Consider the following 25060-nt stretch of genomic DNA (forward strand, 5'->3'; position numbering starts at 1 on the left):
TGTTAATAATACCAAACATCACTACTGGCAACGGGTTATCAAACGGCTATTTTTTTTAACCATGGCACTAACCGCCTTCTGGTCTTTATCTCGTTGGATATGGGCCCCGACACCGTGAGGAGGTCCTGTTAATATTCCCATGCAGACAAGGCTTGGAGAAGTGCCGTCCAAGTCTGTAAAGACGCAGAGCCAGATTTTGAAGCTGGGTGCATTTGATTCGAAAAATCTAAGGAGAAGCGGATGCAGGCAGGTGTGCCTCCAGGTACGTTTATTTCTTTAACGTGGCAGACGGAGGAAGTGTTAGCTTTTCAGGCAGGCAGCCAGTTGGGACTAAAGGTCTTGAGCTTTGAATCCTAGGTGTGGATCCCGTTAACCTTGGCTTACCGACTAGGCACCACCATGTCCCATGGCCAGGTAGGATTCCTAAAGGCAGGTTTCTTGTAACGTGTTGACTTTGGTCATTCTACGTGGTCACGTGGTGACTGACGACACGGCAGAGATGCCCTGAGCAGAGAGGGAAGCTAGGTCGGTAAGAATCGGAATATGACAGTGACCCAGAGCAGAACTCCCTCTGACCCCGGCCGACAAGGACTACATCCCAGGGACTGATCGAAGGAATGACACTCCCAAGATGTCACTCACTGAGAAGTTCACAATTTTGCTCTGATCTTGGATAAACCCCACGATGCCCAAGGTTGGAGCTGCGTGTGTGAGAGGCAGCCACTGTTTCCTGTTTCCCTCCTTGATGAGGGACACGTAGAAGAGTTTGCGATCTAGGGATCACAGTTGAGCTAGAATCAATCAAGGCTCTGATAGAAAGAGTGAGATCAGATTTGGGAAGCTTAAAAGGGAACGTGCCTGCTTTTCTAGTTTGGGACAATGAGTCCTAACTCCCTAAGTTTGTGACTCTCTGTACTTGCCATTCGCCTTTCCATTGATTGCTTCATGGACTCAAACAGGAAAAAAAAAACAACCCAAAAGCAAAACGAGATATTGGTGGAGCTTTGATATGTGTACCCTCTGTTACAGATACTGGGCCTAAGACAGGAGGAGAGACCAAGTTGTCAACAGATAACTAACACAGAACAAATAACTCCACAAATAATAACTTAACGGCCGTTTTGATGCATGCTTTGAAAAGAAATGAATACAGGATGCGTATTTATGCGTAAAATACTCTATTTGAGCTGCATCTAAGCCTCTGCTTATACGTCCTGTCTGCCTGGGGTCCCTTTTCTGTTTCCTTCCCTGCAGCATGTTGCCTAAACTCGTAGACTTACTGTTCAACCGCAGGGTTTTGAATCCTGTATTATCACTCCGTGGCTGCGTGACCTTGGAAAAGTTACTGAACCTATCTGAGCCTTAGGTCCCTTAGGTGTAGAGTGAAAATAATACAAATGCTTCCAGAGTTATCATTAGCACCAAATGAGATGATTTAAGTAAAGCACTTAGCCTCCGAAACAGGCACAGAGAGGGCGTTCATTAAGTCTAATCGTTGTCCCGGTCTCTGAATGTGATAACCGTGTTGTTTTCCCTCCCCCGGGGCTGAAAGGCACCAGACTGCTTGCTTAAGATGTGTGACGAGGAGGGGGATTTAGACAAGAGGGTCCAGAAGCCTGGACCCTGCCCAACAGCTGTGTGTCCTTGGGCAAGTCAGATGGCCTCTCTGGGCCCCCGTTTCCTTCATCCATAAAGGGAAACTCATAAATCTACTGGAGAATTCGAGTTAATTTAGCTCAGTAAGCGGCAGCTGCTATTATTCTGACTTCTTATTACTGTTTGACTCCGTGCAAAACATAATAATGCCCGACTCTGCCTTTTAATCCCACAGTTTGGGTGGTGTTTATGCATCAATCTACAAAATGAGATTCTGAAAATCTTTCTCCATAAAGTGAATTGTCTTTACCCCTGACGCTTCTCCTGAGACCTCTTATTCGGTGAGTGAATTGACAAGAGGAGTGTTAGATAAGGGATTTCGTCCTTCAAACACTTCCTTAATCTCCACAGTTGCCATGGAATTTGTGTCGTTTTTGCTTGGGCGATCAGATTACGTTTCATAAACAATATCCCCTATGTTTAAAAATCTTTAAACGGCCACTTGTAAGCGGCTTGACGTGGACTACAGTTAATGCCTTGTTTGACTTGGCTCTTCCTTTGTCCGTGGGGCTGACGGTCAACTGGTTATGCCAGCGCCGGACTCCGAAGCAGAGACCCACGTTTTCCAGAAGCTTCTTGCTTGAAATAGTTCCTTCGTTTTCAGCACATCAGCTATCCCTTGTAACTTTCCAGCGATGGGCATTTTTGGTGCTTTCGTAGATTTCTTGTTTTCCCCGGTATTCACCCTCAGTGTCCTTCTCCCGGCACTTTCCAAGTCAAAATTGTCAGCTCACCTGACCCGTCAGCACCCTGGGGCCACTGGGGAGAAGTGGGTATCTTAAGGTGCGTTTGTCACTGCAGTTTTCACTAAGTTTTAATTTTCAAACTGAGGGATTAACCCCCCTTTTGTTTGGGGCGCCTGGGTGGTGGCTCAGTCGGGTAAGCGTCCGACTCTTGATTTCGGCTCAGGTCACCATCTCACGGTTCGTGGGTTCGAGCCCCGTGTTGGGCTCTGTGCGGACAGTGTGGAGCCTGCTTGGGATTCTCTCTGTCTCCCTCTCCCTCTGCCTCCTCCTGTTCTTTCTCTCTCTTTGAATAAGTAAACATTTAAAAAAAAAAGTCTTCTTTTGTTCACTGGAGCTCGTGTTTATGGGCTTCTCCCGTATGTGACTCGCTGGCTCCCTCAACACATGGATGCCAGCCACCCTGTTCCCGCTTGGAGCCACACTCCCCTCCTCTCTCCTGGACAAGTCAGACTTGTCTTGGCCTCAGGGCCTTTGCCCTTGCTTTTCTTTGAGCCTCAAGAGCCCTTGTCCCAGACACTAGCTCGCCGGGCTCCCTAGTACCTGTTAGCCGTCAGCAACACTGGCCTGTCCTCCGAGAGCCTTCTCTGGCACGGCCTGTCCCTGCCCCAGCTCAAACAGCTGCCCTGGTCATTCTGTCCCAGAGCACCGAACAACACGTGGCATTGCCATTTATTTGTTTATTCTGGCTTCGTTTCCTCTATTTCCTTCTAGATCAGGCTGGAGCGAGCTCCGAGCCTCAGCCCTACTGACATGGGGCGCGGGCTAACTTTTCGTTGGAGGGACCGTCCTGTGTATCGTGGGGGGTTTAGCTGCTTCCGTGGCCCGCTAGGTCCTCCCACCAGATCCCAGTGGCACTTCTCCTGTGCCCCCCACTCAACCCCCCGCCCCCGACTTGTGACAACTAAAAATGTCCCCAGACATTGCCAAATGTCCTCTGGGGGGCAAAACTGGTCTCGGTGGAGACATGCCGGTCTAGAATCTGAAGTCTTACCTTGGCCTAAAACAACGCCTGGCACAGGAATGAGTAGGTAGGAGTTTACCTGTCGGAGCGAAAGAGCGTTCCTACCCGGTACGGTAGGTGATCCCGTCTCCACCACACAGAGCTGCGGAGGCCCCGGAACCCGCGTGACCTGCCTGGGGACACAGCCGACAGGTGTTGGAGCTGGAGGCCACCCAAGGCCGTCAGACATCTAAGTTCAATCTCTTTGCTTCAGGCCACGTGAACACGCAGCCAATACGATGATAATGCTTTCTAGGCCTCTCCTTATCAAGCACGACGGAGTGCCACCATCAATGGCCTCAATTTACCCTACATTCTGTGCAGGAGAGACCATTCTCAGCACATCATTCAGCGGATTTCATCTACTTTTTACCTAGTGCCGAGAAATAAAAATAGTGTTTTGACATCTGGTAGCAACACCCTCTTACAGAGAGAATTATTGTGGTTGTAAACACGTTGCTAGCTCTTTAAAACAATTCAAGCTTTGGAATAGTTGTCACATCCACATGGTTTGAAAAGAAAACCGTATAAAGAGGAATATAGTGAGAAGCCCTATTCCTGTTTCCATCGGACCCATCCTCTGATTCCTTTTGATGAGTTTGCTGGGTGTCCTTCAGAGTTGTCTCTTCGTTTTTGTTTTTTTCAGATTAAAAAAAAAATTTTTTTTAACATTTATTTATTTTTGAGAGACAGAGAAAGGCAGAGTATGAGCAGAGGAGGGGCCGAGAGAGAGGGAGACAGAGAATCCGAAGCAGGCTCCGGGCTCCGAGCCACCAGCACAGAGCCCGACGCCGGGCTCGAACTCACGGACCGTGAGATCGTGACCTGAGCCGAAGTCGGATGCCCAACCGACTGAGCCACCCAGGCACCCCTGTTTTTTTTTAAGATTTTATTATTTAAAATTGTTTTTTATTTTTTAAATTTTTTTTAAAGTTCATTTATTTATTTTGAGAGAGAGAGAGAGTGGGGAAGGGCAGACAGGGAGGGAGAGAGAGAATCTGCACGGTCAGCACACAGCCTGACGTGGGGGTCGGACTCACAAACCGTGAGATTGTGACCTGAGCTGAAACTAAGAGTTGGACGCTTCACCGACTGAGCCGCCCAGTGGCTCCTTCCTTCTTTTTTAGAGCTGCAGAATACTCCACTTAGGATCACAGTCAAATGTATTCAACCAGTTTTCTGTTGCGGGGTATTTGGGTTGTTTCTTTCTTGTCTGTGATGAACAGTGCTGACACGAAGAACCTCGGTGTCCATTATTTTCCCGAACCTATTGGAGAGACACCTGCGCGCGTGAGCCGGGAGGGGCAGAGAGAGAGGGAAAGAGAATCCCAAGCAGGCTCTGTGCTGGGGTTCGGTCTCATGAACCGTGAGACCGTGACCTGAGCCGAAACCAAGAGTTGGGCGCTTAGCTGAAGGAGCCACCCGGGGGCCCCACGGGGGACCCCTGTTTTTTTAAGCGCTCTGCCATGGTACATCTGTTAAAGGCTGTTGGGCAACAAATAAACAAATCTTACGTTAGCATTCAAAAAAAAAATACAAGTAAACCTGCCGAACGATGTCTAGGCTTCTGTTATTGTTACACGTGTCTTTCTATGTCATTCGAACCAGCTCATTTTTACTGTTTATATTTTCTCTTTTGCTAAAGGTTAAAGCAACCCACCAGTTTGCCTGAAAGCTGTTTACACCGGGAAATGTTAAGGGTAAGCCGGCCACACGCTTGTATGATAGCCCTTCCTGCCAAGTGCCCAGCCCATGTTGGGAGGGCTTGCATTGCCTGTTAGCAAGAGGACCTGTCTCTGGAAATGGCAGCTTTCTCTCGATCGGCATGACAGGCCTGCTTGGCTCTTTTCAAGTTGCTCAAATTCCTAGTAGGGCTCTGGTCCTGATTTCTTCCACCTGCTTTTCAAAACTGCAAGTGACTTCTCTCCCGGGTGCCTTGGTTGGTTACGTCTGCCGTAGGACGTCCATCGTGCCTGAATTCAGCTTCTTCACTCTGCTTCCCGGGGCCATTTCCCTGCAACTTGCTTGCATGCTAATTTCCAGTGGAACACTTTTTTTTTTTTTTTTTTTTTAATGCGTGTGACTCAGGACTCAGGCTTAGTGCAGCACTTAGGTGTGCGTGAGGGAATGCTAAAACGTTCTGGCCAGAGGAGAACAGCATGGCCACCAAGAAGCTGAGATCATATGCTGGGCTCAGATCATGGTGTGTGTGTGTGTGTGTGTGTGTGTGTGTGTGTGTGTTGGATGGCTACAAATTTATTTGGGGACTTGTGGAAAAAGGTATTAAAACAAACAGCCTCACGAGGAATTACTGCCGTGCAGGGCAGTGTTACATAGATTGGTGAATCTTTATGTATTTTGACATGTGTCAGTCTTGCTGGCTTTGGCTATGACCTACATTAGGCACTGACTCAAGGTTCTTCAGTGAGATGCATTAACCTACCAAGTCAGAAGGCATGATGGTTCAGATGGGCCAGCAAGCTATGACCCACGGGCCGAATCCCATTTACGTCCAGTTTTGTAACTTAATGGTCATGTGGGGGCTGCATATTTGAGCAGGATTTTGCCAGGCAGGTTGGGGAGGAAGAACAGCCTCGCATGGGTTGGCAGACTACAGTCTGAGGGCCGAATGAGGCATACCGCCTGTGTTTGTAAATAAAGTTTTATGTGAACACAGTCAGACCCCTTTGTTAAAGTATTGCCTACAGTTGCTTTCGCTCTGCAGAGGCAGAGACCGTATGGTCCCCCAAGCCTAAAATATTTGCTGTCTGGCCCTTTACAGGAAAAACTGACCCTGCCCACCGCTAGGGTTGGGATTAAGCACTGAAGCTATGAATCAACAGCTTGCCTCCCAATCTCAAGGCTACTTGTTTCTGTGTAACCTTGGTTACATACCTATAAAATGGAAATATGAATATTCCTGGGTTGCTGTGAGAAGTAAATTCAATAATTATCATGATTTATTTTAATGAAAGACTTCCAGAGTTTTTCCCATATTCTTGATGCCCTGGATTATAATCATGCTGGATCTTTTCTGTCGTTATAAAATTTAAACGTCAAAAATATTTGAGGAATTTGGGCTGCCACCCTTCTCGTTCCAGGAATAAAAGATCCTGAAATGCTTGCAGCGTATTTTCGGTATATTTGATGTTGATTAGTGGAGCCCGTGGCTGCTTAGGAACTGTCCATTGGTATGTCTTTGGTCTAGTTGGGATCTCGTTTCGGTTAGAGACTAAACCATTAAGGTATACAGGTGAAATTTCTAGGGCACAAACAAACTGGTATGAGGGGATCAAGATTCACAGTGGTCTCCGTAGAGTCAAATAAAGGATTTGGAGGAAACAAGAGAATATTTACCAGGGATTGATGTGGATTCTGGCATCAATTATTTAAGTCTGGGAATTGGGAGACTTGGCCAGACAGCAGTTCCTGGGAAGTAGATCTGGGGCTTCTAGCTGGCCACAAACTCAATTTGAGCCAGATGTATACAGCTGATGAGGAAACAGTCTTAGCCTGCATTAACGGAGTCGGTATACGCCTTGTGGGTTCAAGGAAGGTAAAGCAAAAGAACAACTGAAGTGAGCTAGACAGCCCACATTTGAAGAAGCAACGTTAGTTATGGAGACAAATCACACGTTTGAGTGGAGATGTTGCCAAAGTTGTGTAGGCTGAGGGGGAGCTGGGGGCATAGTCAGGTTGTTGAGTAATCTGGGAACCGTCATACTGAGGAAATGCCTGAAGGTTCTACGGATGGTTCCCAGGAAAGGAGATGACCACAAGGGAAGAAAGAGCTTTTCAAAAGCTCTGAAGCTGCTTTGCTATCTTTATTGGGTTTTGGGGGGGGAGGGTGTGTGGGGGGGACCTTAGGGAGATAAATGGGAGGTACTCAATTTTGAGGGTATCAGCTCAGCTCACACTTTCCCCACCCCTCCCCCTTGCACCCAAGCTCACAGTTGCAAGTGAGAAATCCCTGGCAGCCATGTTTGTTCATCACAATCCTGCCTTCCTGTTGATAGCTGATCGGACAAGGGAGGGAGGCCTGCTGGAAGCCAGAGGTATCGGATTCTGTCTCTGGGGAATTTGAGATTTACCTTGAGGTACTGCCAGGCAGTCTGTCCATCGAATTGGACCTGTAGTGTGTCAATCTGGGGCACCTGAGCGGCCATGTGCCAACATGACAATGGAGTAGCGAGAAAATCGATCTACGGAGAGAAAAGAATGAGGCAGCCATGCCGAGAAGCAGAGGTGGAAGACAGCGGGTCTTGCCTGGCCGGATTCTTTCCAGCTTCCCATTTCTTGGTTTCAGTTCTCCCTAAAGCCTAACTGCCTTCCTGGACATGGGCTTCACGCGATATCCTATGTCCTTGTTATAAATGTCCCCTTCTTCCTTACGCTAGGTCCACTGGGTTTCTGCGTTTGTAACTGAAAGCGCCTTAACTCCTTCCGAGTGCCGTAGAAAGTAGCTCAGTGGGCAGAAGACATCATGGTAAATCCTGTCCAGCCGTTGAAAGAGTAGCCTCGGGAAGGAAGGATATTTCTGTTTCTGGGATCATTCAAATAGAAGCTGAATGACCAGAGAACTGGGAGTCACTTGGGTTGGGCCGGGCTTGGTTTTCAGGAGGACCTGGAATTGATTCTGGGCTCTGCCACTTTCTACTTGGGGCAATGTTCTTAACCTTTACCGACCCCACTTCTTCTGTAGGATGCGGACAATAGACCATACGGAATTGCAGTGAGGACGAGACGGCCTCGTGTAGAGTTTCCTCTTGCTGCTGTAAGAAACGGCCGCGAAATCAGTGACTTAAGACAGAAAAAATGTATTCTTTTATGATTCCGGAAGTCGGAGACCCCCAAGGGGCCTTACTGGGCTAAGGCCAAGGTGTTGGCAGAGCTGTGTCCCTCTGGAGGCTCTAGAGGAGAACCCACTTCCTTGGCTTTTCCTGCTTCTAGAGACCAAGTGCATTCCTTGACTGGCGGCCCCTTCCTCTGTCTGCATGCCCCCCTGCTGCAACCCCTCTTGTCTCACACTCCTCTGGCACTGACCTCCGGCCTCCCTCTTTCACTCGCAAGGACCCTGTGGTTACATTGGACCCATCTGGATCATCAGAGATAATCTCTCCATTTAAAAATCCTCAACTTGGGGCGCCTGGGTGGCTCAGTCGGTTAGGCGTTTGACTCTTGATTTCGGCTCAGGTCACGATCTCACAGTTCGTGAGTTCAAGCCCCACGCGGGGCTCTGCCCTGATGGCACGGAACCTGCTTGGGATTCTGTCTCCCTCTTTCTCTGTCCCTCCCCTGCTTGCCGTGTGAAAGAAATAAGAATAAATAGATTTAATAATCAGTCAATCAATAAAAACAAGCATTAAAAAAGAAAGCTTTCTTGAAGCAAAATGAATGAATAAATGAATGAATGAATGAATAAATAAATAAATAAATAAATAAAAACCCTTCCTTTAATCACATCTACAGCATTTCTTCTGCCATACAAGGTACCCTAGGCACGGGTTCCAGGATAAGGATGGGGACACCTTCAAGGAGGCCATTCTTCTGCTCCCCACGCCTAGTGATGCAAAGAGCTAACCTTTATTGAAAGCCGTCCACGCCTTGGGCCCTGAGCTCCATGCTTTTAGGCAGATGGTTTTATTTGGTCACTACAGTTCTGGGAGATGGACCTAGAAAGGTAAAATTATCTGCTCTAGGTCACCCAGCTGGGCAGCGGCACTGCAAAGAACTGGGACTCCTCATTTCACTCCGGAGCCCTCCTTCGTAACCACCAGTGACAAATGGCAAACCCACAGGCCTTACTTCAGGCGGGTGGAGAGTCTGCGGTAAACGGGGAGGCCTCGCGCTGTCTTACGGGGGCAGTGGTTCCATAACCCCAGCCCAGAGGCGCCAGTTTTCCAACAGATGCCGTACGTTGGGTTGTTCATGTGAGACGTCCCCAGTTGGAAATGCCAGAAACCAACCCAAATATTAAAAAAAGAAAAAGAAAAAAACGTGGTGCAGCCACGTAATACAGGCAGATGGGTTCATCTTGCTGTACACGACCAATGGGAGCTATCTTCAATACTATACTATTTTTAAAAAAATACTTGAAGCTATGTGACTCATCATAATGGTTAACAGTTATGTGGCATTTATTGTATGTCTGCCATGCTGTCACAGGCTCTGCTGTCTTATCTTATTCACTAGGACGTTCTTTTTTTTTTTTTAACAATTTATTTTTTAATTGGCATCCAAGTTAGTTAGCTTCGAGTGCCACAATGATTTCAGGAGTAGATTCCTTAGTGCCCCTGACCCATTGAGCCCCTCCCCCCTCCCACAACCCCTCCAGTAACCCTCTGTTTGTTCTCCATATTTAAGAGTCTCTTCTGTTGTGTCCCCTGCCCTGTTTTTATATTCTTTTTGCTTCCCTTCCCTTGTGTTCATCTGTTTTGTCTCTTAAAGTCCTCATATGAGTGAAGTCATATGATTTTTGTCTCTCTCTGACTAATTTCACTTAGCAGAATACCCTTCCGTTCCATCCACGTAGTTGCAAATGGCAAGATTTCCTTCTTTTTGATGGCCGAGTAATACTCCATTGTATATACAGACGACATCTTCTTTCTCCGTTCACCCGTTGATGGACATTTGGGCTCTTTCCATACTTTGGCTACTGTCGATCGTGCTGCTATAAACACTGGGGTGCACGTGCCCCTTCGAAACAGCACACTGGTATCCCTTGGATAAACACTTTCCACTAGTACGTTCTCAATTCAGAATTTAACTCCTTGCCTGGGGAATTACTTTTAGTTTTTATAGGATTTTTGTTGGCAAGTTGAAGACTTCTATGAAGGGTCTGAAAGAGCAAAGGCTCAGTGGATCTTGGTTTCTGAACCTGACTCCAGCATGTGTGACGGCGGGCAAGGAAGTGAACGCACCTCGCCCGAGTTACGTCTTCATCTGCAAAATTTGTTCCTAGTTCTCTCGTAGGGTTTCTGTGACGACACGATTGTAGGTAGAAGCACTTACAAATACTGCTTGTGATTCATAGATGATTCACCCCAAGAACATGATCAGCAGGTACACAGCGACTGTGGCCCTCTTGTAAATAAAAATTGGCGATTCAAAAACACAACGCAACACAAACACAACACAAAAACCCTTGGGATGAGAGGCAAAGTTTTCAGCTAGGACTGGGCACGCGTCAGGGCTTCAGGGCGGCACGGGAGCCTCCACTGCACAACTTCGACGGCCCTGAAGCAAAGATGAACGCGTGTTGAGTGGAAGTTGCTGGGGTTTTACTTCAGGGCCCCAGGCAGTGCCTCCTTGAGCTTCTACTCCCTTGGAAAGATCCGCTTTCTACAGCGGACACAAATCCGAAATGGCAGCGAAGGCCGGGTCTCAGGGCCTCTGGGCGCTAGCTGCCAGAGTGGTCGCTAACTGGACGGGCTTAGGACTTCTTCCTTTTTGAGGTTCCATTTCCCACCTGGCAAAATGGGGCAAATCGGAGGAGCTCACATAATCCGTGATCGATTCTGTTATTTTTAAAAAGAGGCTAAAGGGGCACCTGGGTGGCTCAGTCGGTTAAGCCTCCAACTCCCGATTCTGGCTCAGGTCTTGATCTCCCAGTCCATGAGATCGAGCCCCGTGTGGGGCTCTGTGCTGACGGCTCGGAGCCTGCTTGGGATTCTCTCTCTCTCTGCCCCTCCCTGCCTCGTTCTCTCCCTGTCTCAAAATAAATAAATAAACCTTAAAAACAATTCTTTTTTTAAAAAGACAAACTAAAAAGACACAAGGAAGCTCCTTGCCAGTGTATCTTAGAAGTTTTTATATTTTCTTAAGTGGTTTCTGTTTTGGAGAGTGGAATGGTGGTGACCGGGGGCTGGGGGTATGGTGAAACGGGAGACCTTCTTGACCATTACAAACTTAACAACTGCTAGAGAAATAAATCCTGGAGGTCTAATGCACAGGGAGGTGATTATAGACAACAACACTGTTAGAAACATCAAGCTTCCTTAGAGACTGGGTCTTAATTATTCCCACCACAAAAAAAGAAGCCTTAATTACGGGTCGTGATACAGGTGTTAGCTAAGGCCACCATGGCAGTCACACACGCCATATATTCATTTATCACGTCGAAATGTTGCGTGCCTTAAACTTACACAAGGTGATATATTTCAGTGTTTAAAAAGTGGCTTCCGTTTTGAAGGTATCTGGACACCGGGAAAAAAAACGTAAGCCGAACTTTGGTAATATTTATGTTTTAAGAGTCAAAAGTTGGAACAGGTGAAAATGAAGTTTCCCTTCCTCTCTTGGTCACACCACAGTTACAGGTTTCTAGTATGTTCTTCCAGAGATGTTCTAGGCCAGTGGTTCTCAGCTGGGGAGGAGTTGAACTCTCGGGGACGTTTGGCAATATCTGGAGACAGTTTTGGTGGTCACAGCTGAGGGAGGGAGGCCACTGGCATGTGGAGGGGGGAGGCCAGGGATCTTACGAGGCACAGGACAGCCCCCCATAGCAAAGAACTGCCTGGCCCCAGATGCCCTTAGGGCTGAGATTTAGAAATCCTGCTGCAGGCATAGATGAGCAAATACGAGTGTTGAATCATTATGTTGTACACCTTCTGTCTTTTAGGTGACCTAGCTTCAAGCAATTACACGCTGTAAACCAATTCTAATTGCCAGCCATTCATTTTTCTTTCTTTTTTCCTTTCTTTTTTTTTTTTCGATGTTTATTTATTTTTGAGAGAGACAGAGGGAGAGCATGTGCAGGGGAGGGGCAGAGAGAGAGGGAGACACAGACTCGGACGCAGGCTCCAGGCTCTGAGCTGTCGGCACAGAGCCCGATGTGGGGCTCGAACCCACGAACCGCAAAATCACGACCCGGGCTGAAGTCGGATGCTCAACCGACTGAGCCACCCAGGGGCCCCAGCCATTCATTTTTCGGCAAATATCTGTTCTTCGTGTCGGGCACTAGGGTGGGGTCAGGGGGAGAAGAACAAATCCTAGTGTCTACCTTCAAAGGGTACTCTCAACGCACAAGAGACAAGCCAAGGCACAGCTTGCACGACAGTGCGATAAATTCTGCGAATTCGGCTGGCGCAGAAAGTCACTTCACCCAGCTTTTTGTTTTCATGTGGGCCCTGGGTGTGTCCGATCTTCTAATTGGTCAAAAAGTCCCCAGAAAATAGATTTTTCTGTGACAGCTCCTCATTTTGAAACGCCGGCAAGAAATTCCACAAACTTAAAACCGTCTGAGGGTCGAAGAACTCAGATCTGAAGGTCCAGCCTGTGGACTGCCAGCTCTCAGCTCTCTCGTTCGGTATTTTTGTTGCTTCTCGAGGAAACTAATGGATGCAGAACCTCCTGCCGCCGACAGCAGGGCTCCGGTGTGTGTTTGCAAGGGGTTTTGCGTCTTCAGGATACATCTTCAGAAGGGGAATTGTTCAATAAAAGAAAATGAGAGGTTTCAAGACACACACTGTGAGTCCGGACACAACGCGCACCCTGGCTCCCAGAAAATGATGCTAATTTTCATTTCCACCCTCAGTAACAAGAGTACTGGGGTGCCCAGGGGGCTCAGTCTGTTAAGCGTCTGGCCCTTGGTTTCCGCTCAGGTCATGATCTCACGGTTCATGAGTCCGAGCCTCACATCGGGCTCCGTGCCGACAGCCGGGATCCTGCTTGGGATTCTCTCCCAATCTCTCTCTCTGCCCCTCCCCTGATTGCTCTCTTGTCTTTCTCTTTTAAAATAAATAAGTGAATTTAAAAAACCAAACAAAAACCAAGAGTACTTTCCTCTGTACCCTTGCCAACGCTGGGTGTTAACAATGATGATTTTCTTCTATCAGCTTTACAGTTAAAAAATATTCTCGCTGTTATATTACTTTATTAGTTATGATCTTCTCTGCTAAAATTAAAATACTGACCTTACCAAGGGTTGGCAAAAATGTAGAACCGAAACACCCCTTTGCCACCGGTAGGAACGCAAAAGAGTACAACCACTTTGGAAAATAGTTTGCCGGTTTCTTACAATGTTAAACATACACCTAATCTAAGATCCAGCCCGTTTACCCTTAGGTGTTTACCCTAGAGAAGACGAAATATACATCTATAACTAGGCGAGCATAAACGTTTATAGTGGCTTTAATTGCAATAGCCCCGAACTGAAAATAACTCACATGCCCGTCAACTGATGAATGTGATAAGATTGGATGAATCTCAAAATCATTATGCTGAAAGATGCTAGACAGAAAAGAGCATATATTATTTGATTCCATTTGTATAAAACTCTAGAAAGTACATGCTAATCTGTAGCAACAGAAAGCAGATTTGATTGCCTATACTGGAGGGGTAGGAGGGAAGGGAAGGATTACAAGGAAACTTTTGGGAATGAAGGATATCAATTGATTGAGGGTGATGGTTTCCTATATGTCCATATACGTACGACAGAATATAGCAAGTTTTATCTTTTAAATATGCACAGTTTACCGTATGTTATGTACATACCAATAAAATCATTTTTAAAAATTCCACCAAGTATTGGGGTGCCTGGGTGGCTCGGTTGGTGAAGCGTCCGACTTCGGCTCAGGTCATGATCTCATGGTTTGTGAGGTCGAGCCCTGCATCGGGCTCTGTGCTGATGGCTCAGAGCGTGGAGCCTGCTTCTGCTTCTGTGTCTCCCTCTCTTTCTACCCCTCCCCTGCTCATGCTCTGTCTTTCTGTCTCTCTCTCTCAAAAATAAATAAATGTTAAAATCCCACCAAATAGGGGCACCTGGGTGGCTTAGTTGGTTGAGTGTCTGACTTCAGCTCAGGTCATGATTTCACAGTTTGTGAGTTTGAGCCCTGCGTGGGGCTCTGTGCTGACAGCTCAGAGCCTGGAGCCTGCTTCTGATTCTGTGTCTCCCTCTCTCTCTGCCCCTCCCCACTCACCTTTTCTCTGAAAAATGAATAAACATTAAAAAAAAATCCCACCAAATGTTACAACAGGGGTGCCTGGCTGGCTTAGTCAGGAAAGCATGTAAGCTTTTTTTTAGTTTATTTGTTTTGAGAGAGAGAGAGGATCCCCAGGAGCATTGCACTGTCAGTGCAGAGCCTGACTTGGGACTCGATCTCATGAACGATGAGATCATGGCCTGAGCCGAGATCAAGAGTTGGACACTTAACCGGCTGAGCCATCCCGGCACCCCAAAATATCCTTTTTAAGTGAGCCCAGTGTGGGGTTTGAACTCATGACCCTGAGATCAAGAGTTGCATGCTTTCCCGGGGCGCCTGGGTGGTTCAGTCCGTTAAGCATCTGACTCTTGATCTCGGGTCAGGTCCTCACCTCACGGTTTGCGAGTTCGAGCCCCGAGTCGGGTTCCGCACTGGCAGTACAGAGCCTGCTTGGGATTCTCTCTCTCTCTCCCTCTCTCTCTGCCCTTTCCCTGTGCGTGCGCACTCTCTGTCTCTCTTTCTCACACGCAATACATAGACTTTAACAAAAATATTTCAACGTTCTTTTTCTCACTTTCATTACTCTTATCGCTGTTGCTGTTTTCTAAGCAGGAATACCGAGTACGGTCACGCTGGCTGTGAACAACACGATTCTGGGAGTGCAGCCCCAATAGACTGGGGTGCAAGCACCCCCCCCCCCCCCCCGGAGGTGTGCAGTGGGTAAAATTGCCTTACTAACGAGCTGAGCATTACAGTGCATTCATTTATTAGCCTCCCCGGTTTCTTTTTACGGGTGTTGCCTTTAAAAAAACTCATCTATGAGCTCTCTTTACATATGAGGGCTGGGAGAGTGTCTGTCAGAACAGTCACAAAGAAAATGCTCTCCAGCTTTGTGGTTTGGAGCTGAGTTTTGATGCTGGGGAACCAGTGACATCGACTTCTGATCTGATAAATGATTTCTTGGCAAACGCTGCCCCGTGAATTCCTTTCTTGGCACCGAGGAGCACTTGTAATTTGGAAACGGGTTTGTTCAGCAACTTGGCTTTGCGATCTTTGTGCTGCGGGCTTACAGGCCGAAGGCATTAGGCTCCAGTGGACATTCTGAGGGACTTACCAAAAAAAAAAAAAAAAACCAACTCAATAAAATAACTGCCAAGAGTGTTTCCTCTTTTCTCTTCTTCTTCTCTTCCTTTCATTTCACTTACAGTGATTGCCATCATTTCCTGAGGGCTCACCCCCCCGCCCGTGTGCCTGTGCCTGGCCCTGGGCTCTGGGCTTTGTATGTCTTTTACATCTAATTCTTGGAACCCTTCAGTCTTGGTACCGTGGGCTCCATTTTTTTCAGGTAAGGAAACGAAGTTTTTGAAGAAGTAAACGAAAAAAAAATCTTATTCAGGATCACAGAGGGAGGAGGTGGAGGGAAACTGAGTTTTGACTCACATTGGCCAGACTCCAAGATTCAGACTGCCTCCCACTTAGCCACCCCGGGTTTCTGTGAGCTGCTTATGAGCTCATCTTTCTTTGTCTCAGAAGACCAAAGACAGAAATGGGCTTCATCTTTTTACCCCGATAACGAACCTGAGATTTTTGTGCAGAGTAGGCTTGAGATCTAACCGGGCTGAACAGGGAAAATCACGGTCGGCGGGGGCTGGCGGGGGCGGGAGGGGGTGGGGCTGAGCAGGTGCTTCTGAAAGGTTTTCACTCCAGCTCTACCCACAAATATGTATGCTGTATCAAAAAGTGATAAGGAAGGGGCGCCTGGGTGGCGCAGTCGGTTAAGCGTCCGACTTCAGCCAGGTCACGATCTCACGGTCCGTGAGTTCGAGCCCCGCGTCAGGCTCTGGGCTGATGGCTCGGAGCCTGGAGCCTGTTTCCGATTCTGTGTCTCCCTCTCTCTCTGCCCCTCCCCCGTTCATGCTATGTCTCTCTCTGTCCCAAAAATAAATAAAAAACGTTGAAAAAAAAAAAAAAAGTGATAAGGAAGTAGGCTCAGTTGGCCACACACCCCTTCAATCATCAGATGGTGTGCCGTTAACGCCATGAGCAGAGCCTCTCAACTGGGGCGCTCTTGACCTCTGGGGCCGATCGTTCTGTGCGGTGGGGGCCGTCCTGTGGGTTACAGGCCGTTCAGCAGCATCCGTGGTCTCTACCCACTAGACACCTTGTTGTGAAAGCCCAACACGTCTGCAGACATTGCCAGAGGTCCCCTGGGAGGAAGAATTGCCCCTGGTGAAGAACCGCCAGTCCATGATTAATAAAGGCTTCCGGTGACTTTCAGAGCTCCAAAGAAACATCTTTCGGTTACAAGGCCAGTGGAAAACATGCTGGGACGTTTATTCCTCTCTCTCCCCTCCCTTAGCAGAACTTCCTAGTGGAAGCTAAATGTTTGGTGAGCACACTTAGAAGACTGAGAAATGTTTACTTAAACATGCACTTGATTAAAAGAAAACATTTTTATCAGCCTTCGCTCATTGCAAATGCTACTTACCGAGCTCAGGATATTTGCCAATCTCAGTGCTAAGTCCCTGGATGCATGTTATCTCATTTAATACAGCTTTTTAAAGTAGACATAAACTTCACCCCATTTTATCGATGAGGACACAGAGATTCGGGAAGATTAAATAACTGCTCCGAGGACACGCAGAGAAGCGGGCACAGGGGAGAACTTCACCCCAATTTGTTTTACGCCCGGGTTCATTCACCATGCTGATCTCCGAGGTCAGTGTTCATTCACAGTAGCGCGTTAAAAACATCTGAAAACAAAAAGAGGAAAATAAAGTCGTGGCTAATGTTGCCATTTAGCAGTTACCAGTGTCGACATTGTGTTGTGAATCCATCCAGTCTTTTTTTTCTGAGCATTTAAAAACATATATACTCTGCGGGCACCTGGGCGGCTCAGTCGTTTAAGCGTCTGACTTGGGCTCAGGTCATGATCTCACAGTTCATGGGTTCGAGCCCCGCGTCCGGCTCTGTGCTGACAGCTTTGAGCCTGGAGCTTGTTTCGGATTCTGTGTGTGTATCTCTCTCTCTGCTCCTCTCCCACTCCTGCTCTGTCTCTCTCTCTCAAAATTAAATAAACATTAAAAAAAATTTAAAAACATATGCTCTCTAGAAAAGATGGGGCATGCTTTTCTTTTGACACTTGGGACTACTTTTCCATTACGATGTTCAATATTCTTCACTAGCATCATTTAAAAGGACTATATCATATTGTAGGGGGGAACATTTAAACAATCTCCCATTGTCAGAATTTCTGGTTGTATTTTTTCTCTGTCTCCCTCTCTCACCCTCCCTTCCTTCTTTCCTTTTCCGTGTCATTTACCCAGGATGGAATGCTGGAGTCATAGTTGTCATATATATATTTTTTTAATGTTTATTTTTATTTTTGAGAGAGACAGAGACAGAATACGAGTGGGTTCGGGGCAGAGAGAGAGGGAGACACAGTATCGGAAGCAGGCTCCAGGCTCCGAGACGTCAGCACAGGGCCGGACGCAGGGCTCGAACTCATGACCTGTGAGATCATGACCTGAGCCGAAGTCGGACGCTCAACCGACTGAGCCACCCAGGCGCCCCATAGTTGTCATATTTTTAAGGCTCATGATACATGCTGTCAAATCGCATTGCCACCATCAAAGGTTGTGTTAATGTATATTTTACCTGCGTTGTATAGAGGGGTATATTTGTTTCTTCCAAGAAACACAGGGCTTTTAACTTAAAAGACACCTAACTTGCAGATATAACAGAGGAAATCATATTTGGTTTTTGTTACATTTCTTTGACTACTAGGGATTTTGAAATTTCTTTAGGAAACATACGAGACATTTACGCACTTAAAAGAAAGCAGTGGGGCCGCTGGTACTGGTGAGAGACAGACTTCTGTAATATGGGGAATATTCAGACCCATTTCAAAGAAAAAAAAAATCTCGTAGACTCAGAATGTTACTATATGTATCTCATTATACAACGTAAACGCACAGCAACGTGGGACCGCTCCTTACATTTGTAGTTCTTAAAGAACAACAAAAGCAAAGCAAGTTTACCAATTAATACAAACAAAACTAGGAAAACTGTCATACCCAAATTGGCAGCAATGATTTAACACGGTGGCTGGAAAACTGCAAGGAAGTGAACTCTTGCAATTTCTGCAGGCAGGACCGAGGCCACGGAGTCGCCATGCTTTCTGTTGTCGTGTGCGGTGACTCAGCCCGCCCAGCGTGTTTCTCCTTCGGAACCAGAGAGAAACAAAGCCTTCCTGGGACATGCATGCATCTTGTTCGCGTTCAGCCTGCCTCCCCTTTCTTCCCATTCGACCCACAAATAAAGCTCAAATAGTACTCGGGGCCAGTAATTGTAAACCCAAGTTCAGGAGGAAGCAGGACGCTCAGTTAGAGTCTGGAAAGATTATTTTTAGATGATTTGCAAAAGGGAACGGGACACGCGCCCTGTTTTCTTACAGGCATCACAGGCCGCTGAAAACATGCAAACTATTATTAAAACGTGTTCTCAGGGCCTCCGTCGGTTTCGGAGGAATTTTAAAATAACTTAGACTCTGTTGTCTTTACAGAAAAGAACGTTGCATTCTAAAACAGGAGGATGAGTTATATGGGGGGAGGGGGGAAGCTCCCAAAACAAAGATCCAATGTTCCATGATCCCCACTTTGCCCCTAGCCTAGGGCTAGCAGGACGGTTCTCCGCCAGGATTTATTTTATTGTCACTGGTACATTCAATCTGAGCAAGAGAAGTCTTCTCGGTCTCCCTGATCAAAGAGTCAGATGCCTTGTGAGCAATTCTCCGACCAAAGGAATTATTGGCTTTTATGCAGCATAAACACCAGGAACCTGATTCACAACTTTCTGTGTGAGGTCTGACTCCTACAGAAGGCTCCCCATGGATCTTTCCTCTTTTTCCTGCCATCTGACTCCACCATGGCATCCAAGCCTCCTCCTACCAGCAAACTTAAATCCCCACGACCCCAGCTAGCCACAGGGAATTTACCTGCACATTTTGTTGCTGTTTCCTGTGTGTCTCTTGGAAACGTAAATGAATGATCCTTCTTTCTATCGTAGTCGGATCAGGTAAGGACACATTGAGGCTTACGCGTTCCCCCAGGGGCCCCCATCAGACCGCTTCTCTAATGCTGTGACTCACGGAGCATCACAACGAAACCCTGCCAGTTCTTCCAGACCTCTCTTTGAAAGCCTTGGGGAGCCTATCTTTGTTATTATTATTATTATTATTATTATTATCATTAACCGGGGTCCAATCTGCATACAATAAATCATAAGGATTCCAAGTATGCTTTTATGAGTTTCAACAAATGTAACCACCTTGTAACCACCTTGTAACCGCCGTCCTAACTGGTAGAGAACCTTCCACGGTGTTTGTACGATCCCTCATCCCTCTTTCCAGCAATAACCTGCCCGCCTCTGTGGTTTTGATTTCCAGCCCCATCGCTCAGACGTGCCAGCCTCAGAGCCTCATGAAAATGGAACCAGTCGAGATGTATACTCTTTGTGTCTGGCTTCTTTCAGTATTATAATGTTTTTGAGATTCATTCATTCTATTTGTGCACCCTTAGTTCATTCTGAAATGATTCCCCGGGCCATTGTGTGGATGTACAGCGCTTTGTGTATCTATTTGTGGCTGAAGGATATTTATCATTTCTTTTCCAGTTTTTGGTTACTGTGAATAAGGCTCCAGTGGACGTATCTGTGTAACTCTTTTTGGAGGGCATGCATGTTTATTTTCCTTGGGGAAATACCTAGGAGTTGAATTCCTGGGTCATAGAGTAGGTATGTGTTTAATGTATGTATAAGAAACTGCCAGGGTGCCTGCACGGCTCAGTCGGTTAAACCTCTGGCTCTTGATTTCGGTTCTCACAGTTCGTGGGTTTGAGCCCCGTGTCAGGCTCTGTGCTGACAGCACGGAGCCTGCTTGGAATTCTCTCTCCCTCTGTCTCTGCCCCTCTCCTGTTCACTCTTTCTCTCTCAGAATAAATAAATAAACTTAAAACAAATACTTAAAAAAAAAAAAAGAAAAGAAACTGCCAACTCTTCTCCAAAGCAGGGGGCTTACTTGGTTTTGAGGTTCCCGATCAAACTGTGTCTTCATTACTTGCTCTCTAATAACACATAATTTATTTTGTTTTGTTTTTATTTGGGCAGATGGGTTGTCCAAAGACGCTGTATCTCTTTACCCCTCCCGACAGCCGTACCCTTTGCGATATCATTCTGGTGAGGCCGTCCATCACGGGGTAAAGTCTGCCTGCCACTCCTGGAATATCAGTTGGATTCATGTCTTGCTGGTTTTTTTTTTTTTTTAGTTTATTTATTTATTTTGAGAGAGAAAGAGAGGGAGCACAAGGGGGGAGGGGCAGAGAGAAAGATAGAGAGAGAGAGAGAATCCCACTTGTGCAGAGATTCATGCGGGGCTCAATCTCATGAGCTGCGAGATGGTGAACCGAGCCGACATCAGATGCTCAACCGACTGGGCCACCCGGGCGCCCCCTCGTGTCTTGCTTTGACCAACAAACTGCAGTGGCAGTGAGCAGTTGAGGCCTCCGGAGGCCTCATCCGTCCTGTGCATATTTTGGAAGCCTGCTACCGCCATATGCACAAGGTTGGCACGGCCGTTCTGGAGACTTCCATCGCAGTGGAAGCCATCACGGGCTGCCTACTCTACAGCCGGCAGATATCCTACCAGGTGAGAGAGCATCATCTCCACTGGTAGAGGTACCTACTCAACCCGCAGCTGACGACAGACGCATGGGTGAGCTCAGCTGTGAAGGGGACCCCTTGGTTAAGCCCACCGATCCATAAACAGTAAGAAATATTTATTATTTTAAGCCATTGAGTTTCAGGGTGATACACATCACACAGCCATACCTAACTGACACATTTCCATGAGGACAGATGTCTACCTCTTCTCTCCCCTTCACTTGTGTGAACATGGTCAATTTAGCGAACATTTCTGAACCCAAAGATGCCTTGAATTGTAATGCTTAGTTTACACAACTGTTTTGGAGATTAGACTTGTAACTGAAGGGAAAACACAACAGTGCCTCGCTGATAGTAGGTACTCACTAAATTCTTGCTATAGTAATAATAACGTTATTTATTTATTATTTTTAATTATTTTTTATTTTTTTTAATGTTTATTTACCTTTGAGAGAGTGAGAGAGTGAGCACAAGCAGGGGACAGGGAGAGAGAGAGGGAGACACAGAATCTGTAGCAGGCTCCAGGCTCTGAGCTGTCAGCACAGAGCCCGATGCCGGGCTCGAACCCACAAACCATGAGATCATGACCTGAGCCAAAGTTGGAAGCCCAACCGACTGAACCACCCAGGTGTCCCCCCCACCCCGCCTTTTTTTGAAAAATCACTGTGTGCTCTTTTTGCCTTAACACATTTTCTTGTAGCAGAATCTCCTATGATTTTAGCAATAGAAGGGTCTGGACAGTCTCAAAACGTGTCCTTCCAGGTAGGAAGATGAGTGTGTGTGTTTTTTTCCCACCAGACAGTTCGTAGTCACATGATAGAGTTGAGCTCTTCATTTTCATTGATTGAGAAAAACATAATGGCAAATGCATAATTATAAATTCTCAAGTGCTTTTGCAGTGGGCTTGTATTTCTGGAAATGACGATAGCATTGCCAATACCTTTCAAAGCTGGTGGGATCCAAAATATGAGATGCATTTATTTACTTGACAGACATTACCTTGAGTGGATACCAAATCATGGGATCTTTAATAGTTTTTTTTTTTTTTTTCAACGTTTTTTATTTATTTTTGGGACAGAGAGAGACAGAGCATGAACGGGGGAAGGGCAGAGAGAGAGGGAGACACAGAATCGGAAACAGGCTCCAGGCTCCGAGCCATCAGCCCAGAGCCCGACGCGGGGCTCGAACTCACGGACCGCGAGATCGTGACCTGGCTGAAGTCGGACGCTTAACCGACTGCGCCACCCAGGCGCCCCTCTTTAGAGTAATTTCCTATCTTTGCAAATTCATCAACTTCCACCACCACCGGGACTGTGGCCCAAAGTTGGAAAGCACTGACCAAAGTCAACAGTGGCCTGTTCTACAGGGCCCTGGATGGACCAGGCTTTCCTCGGGCTTGCTTAATTCTGGCTCTTACCCTTCTAAATGCATCTATTACCACCCTCTCACTTACTCATTTTGCTCCATCCATGCTAGCTAGCCTTCTGGCTGTTTCCTAACCGTGCAAAATTAGTTCTTTGCCCTTCTTTGCCTCTGCCTGTAAAGCTCATCTCTAAGGTCTTATATTCAGATTGATGCTCAAATATCACCTCCTTAAAGAGGCCTCCTCAGTCCTCCTTCTGCTCCACTGCTGTCTTATTTCCTCTGGTTGTGTTTTCTTCATGCACTTTTCCAGTGTTATTTCAATGGTCTTTTTTTTTTTTTTTTCTTTTTTTAAGCTGTACACCCAATGCAGGGCTTGAACTCATGACGCCAAGATCAAGAGTCACATGCTCCACTGACTGAGCCAGCCAGGTGCCCCTCAGTGGCTTAGTTCTTGGTCTTTGTCTTGACTGTTTGACCCCGCTACACTGCAAGCCTCATCAGAAAAGGTAAACTCTGAGCGATGCCCCACACAACGGCATTTAGTAAATCTTATTTAAAATTTTGTTTAACATTTATTTATTCTTGAGAGACAGAGAGAGACAGAGCACGAGCAGGGGAGGGGCGGAGAGAGGGGGAAGCACAGAATCGGAAGCAGGCTCCAGGCTTCGAGCCATCAGCACAGAGCCCTATGCGGGGCTCGAACTCACGAACTGCGAGATCGTGACCCGAGCTGAAGTCGGACGCTCAATCGACTGAGCCACCCAGGCGCCCCAGTAAATTTTAATGAATGAATCTTATTTTACAGACGAGGACCCTGATGTCCAGAGAGAAAGAGGACAGCCGACGTCACATAGCCTGTTAAGGAGTTAAAATCTAGGTTTCTAAATCACTTGGTAATGCTTGTCCAACCTGAATTGGTGAGGTTTCAGGTTGGATGCAAGACAAACAACAATTTTAATGGTGTAAATGCGGTAGAAAATGATTTTTCTTTCAGATCAAAGCTTAAAGGTAAGCAGTTGTTCTGGGTATCGCTGAGTAAAAACGACATCGAATTTAGTGGCTTCCGTGAATAACTTATCGGGGCACCTGGGGGGCTCAGTCGGTTGGGCATCCGACGTTCTGCACTGACAGCTCAGAGCCTGGAGCCTGTTTTGGATTCTGTGTCTCCCTCTCTCTCTCTCTCTGCCCCTCCGCCTCTTGCTCTCTGTCTCTCTCTCTCTCAAAAATAAAAAAAAGATTGAGCTCTTGCAAAGAGCTGAGAAGCGGGCCATTTATTTAATAAATGGTTCACTCTTTGGGCACAGAATTTTACATAATTTCTGCACAGTATCAACCAAACTTGGACATGTAAAAGGTAGAGAAAGCCTTAATGGAAACATTTTATCCGTTCATTCATTTATTCACACATCATTCATTCATTCATTCATTCCTTAAACAATATTATTTGGGCACCTACCGTGTGCCAGGCGCTCTGGGTGGCATGCGAGCCAGGGGAGACCAGAAGTCTGCTTCCACGGAGCTGACACCGTAAAGGGCCCAGAACAACAGAACAATCATCACGTGTCTAATTAGCTCCCACCAGTGTGATGGGGCCTGCGGCAGAATGCACGGAGAATTTCCTGACCAAGTACCGCCTGGCTGAGATCCGGGAAGGCTGTGTAGGCGCTAAGTAGGCCAAGAAGAGGGAGGGGGGGAAACCCCAGACTCAGGCTGTGCTGGGCTGGGGCCGCCCACGCAGGCTCGTGAGGACTGACTGTCAACTTTTCAGGAATTGTGTAAGTCGGTCGTTAAACACAGCCATTAGTAAAAATTAAGTTCTATAAACTTACAATTAAATTATACTAAAAGCAAAGGGAATAAATACCTCCAGCCCTGCTCTCGAGGTTGTAACAGGTGGGGCCTGCGGGATGCTTGGCCATGCCAGGATAGCGGTACCCGTGCCGGTATTTCTAACCGACTGTGTTTCCAGCCTTACTTGTTTCACCAGGGAAAATCCCTACCAGTGGCAGCGTCCCTTTCCAGCAAAGCCTCTGGTGTAGAATTCTAGAACAACACCGGGAGTACTGAAGGGCCTACTGCTGGCAGGTGAGCTCCTGATTAGGGTCCTTCAAGTGACTAACTCATCCTGGGCGCAAAGTCAAGGTGACTTACACTCCTTCCGAGGCCACACTGTTTACGCTCCAGTCCTCTTACGCGGAACAACCCCAGAGATACGATCCCGGTGTCTGACACGGCCATTTTGTCCCCTATTTTGTGCAACCTCACGATTTCTTCCATTTGGCGCTGGATGGAGAAGGCGGGTTGTATTTCGGGGCCGCCTCATTCAAATTTTCCGAACCTTCGCCAGCATCACACTCAGGGAGGCGAGATGTTCCGGTCACAAGAGGTAGGAAGGACCCGGGACCCGTCAAGGAAACTCGGGCTCGTTCCTGGGCTTCCAACGGCTGACAAAATGATTCAGACCCAAGCGGCTCTCCCTCTCTCCTCCTGCTCCATCCGGAGCTCGTGTAATTTAGTTCAAGCACATTTTCTGATTCTAATGCCTGCCATCTTCCTGATTGTGCTTTGACTTGCAAATTGATGGCCGCTGAGCCCAGCACTCATGGAAGCTACCAGCTTGGAAATCGAGGGCCTGTGGCCTCCTTGTGGGGCGGTGG

The 25060-nt window shown here is 47.1% G+C and overlaps 1 long non-coding RNA gene across 1 annotated transcript; it reads left to right on the forward strand.

Annotated features, from left to right (window-relative positions):
- Window positions 1-22893, forward strand: LOC132670284 (uncharacterized). The gene is made up of 3 exons (XR_009606572.3): window positions 1-1937; window positions 5048-5102; window positions 22757-22893. It is a non-coding gene; the product is annotated as an uncharacterized LOC132670284 (long non-coding RNA).
- The last annotated feature ends 2167 nt before the right edge of the window (window positions 22894-25060 follow it).

This window comes from Panthera onca, chromosome A3, assembly GCF_046562875.1.
Source record: "Panthera onca isolate mPanOnc1 chromosome A3, mPanOnc1 haplotype 2, whole genome shotgun sequence".
NCBI lineage: Eukaryota > Metazoa > Chordata > Mammalia > Carnivora > Felidae > Panthera > Panthera onca.